This window comes from Macaca mulatta, chromosome 10, assembly GCF_049350105.2.
Source record: "Macaca mulatta isolate MMU2019108-1 chromosome 10, T2T-MMU8v2.0, whole genome shotgun sequence".
Taxonomy (NCBI): domain Eukaryota; kingdom Metazoa; phylum Chordata; class Mammalia; order Primates; family Cercopithecidae; genus Macaca; species Macaca mulatta.
Window position 1 is genome coordinate 26,224,822 of NC_133415.1, and position 10,037 is coordinate 26,234,858.

The window sequence follows — 10,037 nt, forward strand, 5'->3', positions numbered from 1 at the left end:
GGAGCTTCCAGTTGTCCACTCCCTAGAGTCCTGGATGGAGCCAATCTTCCCAGCAATAGTGTGTGACAGTACACACTGAGTATTGCCAATCAGAGAAGATCACCTGAGCTGTGCTGTTGAGAATTTATCTGAGGCTCATTCACATAGATGTCATTGACCATCTACATGGCTGACCTTAGTGCCTGGAGAGGGTGAATGATACCATGCGGCTCAAAGCCCCTACCATGCATCCACTGTTAGCGTGAACTCCCTGTTGTGACCCAAAGCCCCCAGGTACACAAAGACACTCTTATCAGACAGAACATTCTAAGAGCTTAGAGATCACACCCCATGAGCCCAGGACAAAGTTCAGACTTCCCTTTGAGTAAGGTTGATCCTTTATCACACACTATTGAAATAAAAATTCTGGCCAGGCGTGGTGGCTCACGCCTGTAATCCCAGCACTTTGGGAGGCCAAGGTGGGCAGATCACGAGGTTAGGAGATCGAGACCATCCTGGCTAACACGGTGAAATCCTGTCTCTACTAAAAATACAAAAAAATTAGCTGGGTGTGGTGGTAGGCGCCTGTAGTCCCAGCTACTCGGGAGGCTGAGGCAGGAGAATGAGGCAGTGAACCCGGGAGGCAGAGCTTACAGTGAGCCAAGATTGCGCCTCTGCACTCCAGCCTGGGTGACAGAGTGAGACTCCGTCTCAAATAAATAAATAAACAAACAAATAAATAAATAAAAATTCTACAGATATAGACAAAAATGATATGGAAGGGGCATGAGGCTCCACAGAAGACAACAACCCCAGCTCCTTGTCTGATAATGTCTGGCTGATCAGGGGGCAACTGGGAGGAAGATTCATAAAACAGGCCAGCACTTCCAACTCCTGCTGAGACTCTGCCCCATAGTTCTTATTATTTATTATTTTATAGTTTGTGAAAAGGTAACACATGTTTTTAATAATAAAAATGAAAGGACGGGCACGGTGGCTCACGTCTGTAATCCCAGAACTTTAGGAGGCTGAGGCGGGTGAATCATGAGGTCAGGAGTTTGAGAATAGCCTGGCCAACAGTGAAACCCTGTCTCTACTAAAAATACAAAAAATGAGTCGGGTGTGGTGGCAGGCGCCTGCAATCCCAGCTACTCGGGAGGCTGAGGCAGGAGAATGGCTTGAACCCGGGAGGCGGAGCTTGCAGTGAGCCAAGATCACGCCATTGCACTCCAGCCGGGGCGACAGAGTGAGACTCTGTCTAAAAAAATAAATAAATAAGAAAGCAAGCAACTGTTGAAGATGGTGCCCAGCTGAAGGTAATTCTCCCTCCCATATGTTAGTAAAGGAAATTGATACCCATTACACCGTTACACAGCCCAGAGGGAGAAGCTGCAGGATGCTGTCTAGCCTGCCTCTTTTTTTTCTAGCAAATTTCCTTTGTATCTTTTCTGTTTTTTTGGGACAGTCTTCAAGTGATTCTCCTGCTTCAGCCTCCCGAGTAGCTCTCAAGTAGCTGGGATTACAGGCGCCTGCCACCATGCCCAGCTAATTTTTATATTTTTAACAGAGACAGGGTTTCACCGTGTTAGCCAGGTTGGTCTCGAACTCCTGACCTCAGGCAGTCCGCCCTCCTCAGCCTCCCAAAGTGCTGGGATTACAGGTGTGAGCCACCGTGCCCAGTCCAAACTTCCCCTATGTCTTTTTATCAACTTAAATTGAGCAAGTAGATACTCATTAAGTGAGTCGGAGCAGGTGTCTTTTCTATTGCAAGAACGTTCACTAAGATCTGCTTCAGCAGCCTGTTAACATTTTTTTATCACGGCCAGGTGCGGTGGCTCACGCCTGTAATCCCAGCACTCTGGGAGGCCTAGATGGGTAGATCATGAGGTCAAGAGATCAAGACCATCCTGGCCAAAATGGTGAAACCCCATCTCTACTAAAAATACAAAAATTAAGGCCGGGCGTGGTGGCTCACATCTGTAATCCCAATACTTTGGGAGTCCCTGGCGGGCAGGTCAGGAGATGGACACCATCCTGGCTAACACGATGAAACCCCTGTCTCTACTAAAAATACAAAAAAATTAGCCGGGGCGTAGTGGCGAGCGCCTGTAGTCCCAGTGACTTGGGAGGCTGAGGCAGGAGAATGGCGTGAACCCAGGAGGCGGAGCTTGCAGTGAGTCGAGATCGTGCCACTGCACTCCAGCCTGGGCAACAGAGCGAGACTCCGTCTCAAAAAAAAAAAAAAAAACAATAAAATCATGATAAGGGCTATGAAAGAAGCAAAATGGGAAGGGGGAGCCTGCAGGGAGCTGGATCCTCTGAACCCCAGAGGGAAGAAAGAGATTGACGTGTGTGAGAACTGACAGGAGGGGTTCAGAACAGGGGGAAGAGTGGAGATCCACTTTACAAGGCTGTGGCAGTCGTCCAGGTACGGGGCTGGCGAGTGGGAGTGGGAATAGAGCAAAGTAGAGAGGTTCAAGGCCCAAAGGCTTGCTGAATCATAGTCAACGGTGGAAAATTCAGCGCTCTCCCCTAAGAGCAGGAACCAAACAAGAATGCTCACTTTCACCACTTCAATTCAACATCGTCCTGGAAGTTTTAGGCATGCCAATCAGGCAACATCATATTATATTAAAAAGAAGCAAAAGGCATCCAAGTTGAAAAGAAAGAAGTAAAACAATATAGATACGCATATATAGAAGTATGACCAGCCGGGCGCGGTGGCTCACGCCTGTAATCCCAGCACTTTGGGAGGCTGAGGCAGGCGGATCACGAGGTCAGGAGATCACGACCATCCTGGCTAACACGGTGAAACCCGTCTCTACTAAAAATACAAAAAATTAGCCAGGCATGGTGGTGGACGCCTGTAGTCCCAGCTACTGGAGAGGCTGAGGAAGGAGAATGGCGTGAACTTGGGAGGCGGAGCTTGCAGTGAGCCGAGACTGCGCCACTGCACTCTAGCCTGGGTGACAGAGCGAGACTCCGTCTCAAAAAAAAAAAAGAAAGAAAGAAAGAAAAAAGAAATACGACCTTATTTTTTTGTTGTTGTTGCTGTTGGGTTTTTTTTTCTTCTTTCTTTTTTTCTTTTGGTTTTGTTTTGTTTTGAGATGGATTCTCGCTCATACTCAATGGTGGAAAATTCAGTGCTCTCTCCTAAGAGCAAGAACCAATCAAGCAATTCTCCACCTCAGCCTCCAGAGTAGCTGGGATTATAGGCACCTGCCACCACGCCCGGCTAATTTTTGTATTTTTAGCAGAGACCATGTTGGCCAGTCTGGTCTTGAACTCCTGACCTCAGGTGATTGACCCACCTCAGCCTCCCAAAGTGCTGGGATTACAGGCATGAGCCACTGCACCCGGACTGAAATACAACCTTAAATATAAAAAATCTGAAATAATCCACAGCGCAAAATAAAACTATTAAAGCTAATCGTTTTATTAATTTATTAATTGTAACAATTTATTAATTTCTTAATAATCACATTTAGCAAAGTTACAGGCTACAGGATCAACATTAAAAAATCAGTAGTATTGTTACACAATAGCAATGGGCAATCTGCAAAAAAAAAAAAAACTCCATTTACAAAAGCATCAAAAAGAATAAAATGATTAGGAATATAAATCCAACCAAGGAGGTACAAGGCTTGTACATTGAAAACTACAAGGTGCTGCTGGAAGAAATTAAAGACACAAATAAATGGAAAGATATCCTGTATTCATGGATTGAAAGCTTTAATATTAACATGGCAGATACTCCCCAAAACTATCTCCAGATTCAGTGGACTTCCTACCAAAATTCCAATAGCCATTTTTGCAGAAATAGAAAAGCTGATCCTAAAATTTATATAGAATATCAAGAGACGCCAAATAGCCAACCAACCTTGAAAAAGGTGATCAAAATAGGATTATTCAGTCCCCTGCAATAATTAGAACAGTGTGGTACTGGCCGAAGGAGATCTACATAGAAAACTAAACAGAACTGAGCATCCAGAAATAAACCCACACATCTATAATTAATTGATTTTCTAGAGGTTGCCAAGACCATTCAATGAGGAAACAATATAACAAATTGCGCTGGGACAACTGGATATCCATATGCAAATAAAGTCAAACCCTTCCTCATACCATATACAAAAATGAACTTAAAATGTATTGGAGGCCTAAATACAAGAGCTATGACTATAAAACTCTTATAATAAAAGGTAGAGGCAAATATTCATGACCTTGGGCTAGGCAAAGTTTCTTTAGCTATGACATTAATGCTAAAAGCAACAAAAGAAAAAATAGATAAATTGGGCTGGGCGCGGTGGCTCACGCCTGTAATCCCAGCACTTTGGGAGGCCAAGGCGGGTGGATCATGAAGTCAGGAGATTGAGACCATCCTGGCCAACATGGCGAAACCCTGTCTCTACTAAAAATACAAAAAATTAGCCAAGCATGGTGGCAGGTGCCTGTAGTTCCAGCTACTCGGGAGGCTGAGGCAGGAGAACGGCGTGAACCCGAGAGGCCGAGCTTGTAGTGAGCCGAGATTGCGCCACCACACTCCAGCCTGGGCAACAGAGCAAGACTCCGTCCCCCCCTCCCCAAAAAAAGAAAAAATAGATAGATTGGACTTCAGGAAAATTTAAAACATTTGTGTACCATCTTAACAGGTCACTTTCTTTTTCAAGAAAGAGAAAAAAGCAATTCACAGAATGAAAGAAATAATATTTATGAATCACATATGTAATAAGGGTTTAGTATCCAGAACACATAAGGAATTTGTATAACTCAATGGCAAAAAGACAAACAATCCAATTAAAAAATGGGCAAGGGACTTCCATAGATGTTTCTCTAAAGAAGATACACAAATGGCTTGCAGCATATGAAAAGATGTTCAACACATTATTCATAGGGAAATGCAAACCAAAATGACAATGAGATATCACTTCACACCCACTAGGATGACTGTAATAATAATAAATTTTAAAAGTTTTGGCAAAGATGTGGAAAAATTGAAATCCTCGTACATTGCTTCTAGGAGTGCAAAATGGTGTAGTCACTATGGGAGTTCGAAGTTCCTAAAATGTTAAACATAAAATTACAGGCTGGGCACAATGACTCACGCCTATAATCCCAGCACTTTGGGAGGGCAAGGTGGGTGGATCACCTGAGGTCAAGAGTTTGAGACCAGCCTGGTCAACATGGTGAAACCCTGTCTCCACTAAAAATACAAAAATTAGCTGGGTGGGGTGGCGGCACCTGTAATCCCAGCTACTCGGGAGGCTGAGGCAGGAGAATCACTTGAAGCTAGGAAGTGAAAGTTGCAGTGAGCTGAGATCACACCACTGCACTGCAGCCTGGGTGACAGCGAGACTCCATCTCAATAAATAAATAAATAAATAAATAAATAAATAAATTTACTATATTACCCAGCAATTCCACTTCTGGGTCTATATCCATGAGAATGAAAATGAAAATATTTGTAGACACAAAAACTGGTACACAAATATTCACGGCTACACCATTCACATCAGCCAAAACATGGAAACTATCCAAATGTCCATGAGCTAAGGAATGGATAAAGAAAATGTGATCTAGGCCGGGTGCGGTGGCTCATGCCTGTAATTCCAGCACTTTGGGAGGCCAAGGTGGGCAGATCACGAGGTCAGGAGATCGAGACCATCCTGGCTAACACGGTGAAGCCCCGTCTCTACTAAAAATACAAAAAATTAACCAGGCGTGGTGGCAGGCGCCTGTAGTCCCAGCTACTTGGGAGGCTGTGGCAGGAGAATGACTTGAACCCAAGAGGCGGAGCTTGCAGTGAGACAAGATCATACCACTACACTCCAGCCTGGGTGACAGAGAGAGACTCCGTCTCAAAAAAAAAAAAAAAAAAAAAAAAAGTGATCTAGCCATACAATGGAATATTATTCAGCCATAAAAAGGAGTGAAGTACTGATACATGGTACAACACGTATGAACCTCAAAGACATAATGCTAAGTGAGAGAAGCCAGATCCAAAAGGTTGTATTGTATGGCTCCCCTTATATGGAAAGTCCAGACTAGGTAAACTCATAGAGACGGAAAGCAGATTAATGGCAGTCAGGGAAACAAGAGTGACTGTTTAATGGGTACGAGGTTTCCTTCTGGGGTAGTGAAAGTGTTCTGGAACTATGTAGTGGTGATAGTTGCACAACACTTGAATGTACTGAATGTCACTGATTTGTCCACTTTAAAATGATTAAAACGGTGAATTTTATATGAATATTGCTGTAATAAATTAAAAAGGGTTGCTGATGGATAGATGCGGGCTAAGAGTGCAGGAAGGAAATCAAGACTCTCCTGGCTACCTTTAGGGAGTTAAGGGCTGAAAGGGCCTTAAGTGCCCACTTCACTTCGGTCATAACTGCACCCTTTCTCTTCTTTGTCTAGGCATGCTCATCCTCACCGTGGGGACTTCGTACCTGTTCTCCCTTGCATGCACCTAAAATGATCTTCCTCCACCTCTCAGCCTCACTGCTGCCCTCTCCTTTCATGACTCATTCATGCTTTCACCTCCCCAAATAGTTCCACAAGCCTGACTGGCTTCTTCCCATCTGTCACATCTCGGGCCTAACATTACCTTCTCAGTATCCTCACCCTGTGGACACTCACTATCACATCACCCAGCTCACATGCTTTGTTTATCACATTGACTACGATCTGGTATTTTGCTGATGTGATCGCTTGATTATTGCCTGTCTCTTCCCCATGAGCTCCATGCAAGAAACAATATCATGTGATTTATCCACACTCTGTCCCCTATGCTGGGCACGTTGTAGGCTCTTGAACAAAACACTGAAAAAATGAATGAATGAATGAAGCTCATCTGGGAGAAAGCAGAAAAAAACTCTAGACTTAAGTGAAAATCAAGCAGAGAAAAGTTGAGATTGTCTATTTACGGAGAGAAGCAGGGTTCCTTTTTATCCTTGATTTTAGACTTGGAAACGGGTCATAATCACTTCAATCATCAACCTGCTGCCCACCAGGGCTGCTCATCAAAAGGAACTACCAGTCTTTCTCTAAAAATTCCCCTGGAGCCTCCCACCTTCATTCCTTGGCTCCAGGGTTCCCACACTCTTAGGACCCACAGATTCTACTCACCATGACTGCATATGACCAGGTCTTGGCAATCAGTGAAATCATATTCACATCATTCACCTACCACTGAGTTCTTTCCTTCACATGCTCACACAGCATCACCATCCCATTCTGCAAAATGCTCCTTGCTCCATACCTAGGAGGCCCTGAAAAAGAAATTCATAAACCTACTTTGGTGTCAGTCACCACTCAGCATCTGCAATGTTGACTTTTTTCTGTCCTGGCTCCCACCAGGCGATGTCTTATGCTCTTACATCACCAGCAAGAGCCCCACGAGAGCCAATGCTAATGGATGAAGTTCTGGGCCTGGCATACTCTCTAAACTTCCATTTCTGTGTTTTATGCAGAGATGGCTCACCCCACCTGCTCAACCATCACTGGTTAAATCTAGTCAGGGTCATCTTGTTGTTGTTGTTGTTGTTGTTTTTTGAGAAGGAGTCTGGCTCTGTAGCCCAGGTTGGAGTGCAGTGGCGCGATCTCGGCTCACTGCAAGCTCCACCTCTCGAGTTCAGGCCATTCTCCTGCCTCAGCCTCAGCCACCCGAGTAGCTAGGACTACAGACACTCACCACCACGCTCGGCTAATTTTTTGTATTTTTAGTAAAGACGGGGTTTCACCATGTTAGCCAGCATGATCTCAATCTCCTGACCTCGTGATCCGCCTGCCTCGGCTCCCAAAGTGCTGGGATTACAGGCTTGAGCCACCGCGCCTGGCTAAGGGTCGTCTTGTTTCTTTAGCAGATGCTCAATTATCCAGCATCTTTTGCAATAAAAGTGATCAAGGCCAATGAGACTGAAAAGGAAATCTGTGAGTGGGCTCTGGGAGTGCTTTTGCTTTCTGGTAAAAGAAACAGATGCAACTAATACCATTCTTTTCCTTCTGCACTGATACTGGGTTTGAGATCTGAACTTGCGGCAGCCATTTTGAGGCCATATGGCATCAAGCCACAAACCAAGAATGATGGAGTAAAACACAAAGAGCCTGGGTCGGTGATGCTCTCAATCAGCCAGTGAACAATTCATGGGGTGACTTAGTCATTAGACACAGTATGCCTGGGGCCCACAATAATTTCAAGGGCCCATGAAAATGTTTTAATATCTTTGGAAATCAGAAGGATAAACAGCCTGAGGGCACAACCAATACAGGGAGGTGGGCACACCTGCCCTCCTTCAGGCCCTCACCACCCATGCCCCTCCATTCTCTCCCAGCCATGTCCATGGATGTTAGTGGATAGTGGTGTGCAATTTCAAAACAAGGCATCTCTGTTCACATTTGTAGTGATGTCTGAGCCCCAAAGGAACCAATAACATACTTCACTGCATCACCATTTACTCTAACTGTTACAGTTTTAAACAGTTTCAACCTTTGAAATTATATCCTATGGAAGTAATTAAGGGTTCTCTTCAATTACAAAAGTGTTCATGATAGCAAAAGTGGAATCAATTAAAATGCTCAATTATAGAAATATAATTGTGAAGCATCCATACTTATGAAATCCTTTTTCAGATGTGAAAATGAATGCTTTAGATCTATATTTATTGATATAAATTCTTTTTTTTGGGGGGGGGGACAAAGCCTCACTCTGTCACCCAGGCTGGGATGCAGTGGGGCGATCTCAGCTCACTGCAACCTCTGCCTCCCAGGTTCAAGTGATTCTCCTGCCTCAGCCTCTCGAGTAGCTGGGATACAGGTGCCTGCCACCACGCCCGGCTAATTTTTGTATTTTTAGTAGAGACGAGATTTCACCATGTTGGCCAGGCTGGTCTCAAACTCCTGACCTTAGGTGATCCACCTGCCTCAGCCTCCGAAAGTGCTGGGATTACAGGCATGAGCCACCGCACCTGGCCGACATAAATGTTCTTTTTTTTTTTTTTTTTTTTGAGACGGAGTTTCACTTTGTTGCCCAGGCTACAGTGCAGTGGTGCGATCTCGGCTTACTGCAAGCTCTGCCTCTCGGGTTCCAGCAATTCTCCTACCGCCTCAGCCTCCCAAGTAGCTGGGTCTACAGACACCCGCCACCATGCCTGGCTAATTTTTTTTGTATTTTTAGTAGAGACGGGATTTCACCATGTTAGCCAGGATGGTCTCGATCTCCTGACCTCGTGATTCACCTGCCTCGACCTCCTAAAGTGCTGGAATTATAGGTGTGAGCCACCAAGCTCTGCCTTTTTTAAAAATTTTATTTATTTAATTTTTTTTTTTTTTTTTTTTTTGAGACAGTCTTGATCTGTCGCCCAGACTGGAGTGCAGTGGCCTGATCTCAGCTCACTGCAAGCTCCGCCTCCCGGGTTCACGCCATTCTCCTGCCTCAGCCTCCCCGGTAGCTGGGACTACAGGCGCCCGCCACCACGACCGGCTAATTTGTTTTTTGTATTTTTAATAGAGACGGGATTTCACCGTGTTAGCCAGGATGGTCTCGATCTCCTGACCTCGTGATCCACCCTCCTCGCCCTCCCGAAGTTCTCGGATTACAGGCGTGAGACACAACACCCGGCCAAATGTTCATTTTTAAGTGAAAAACTAGGTCAATATTTTTCTTTCTTTTTTTTTTTTCTTATTTTTTGAGATGAAGTGTCTGTCGCCCAGGCTGTAGTGCAGTGGTGCGATCTTGGCTCACCACAACCTCCGCCTACGAGGTTCAAGAGATTTTCCTGCCTCAACCTCCTGAGTAGCTGGGACTACAGGCGCGCACCACCATGCCCAACTATTTTTTTGTATTTTTAGTAGAGTCGGGGTTTCACCATGTTGGCCAGGCTGGTCTTGACCTCGACCTCGTGATCCGCCCGCTTCAGTCTCCCAAAGTGCTGGAGTTACAGGAGTGAGTCACCACGCCTGGCCTGTTTTTCTTGTTCACATGCATGAACATAGACAAATACATTACACAGAATAATTTTATCAGTAAGATGATTTCAACTGCAAGTAAAAGAAAACCCTAA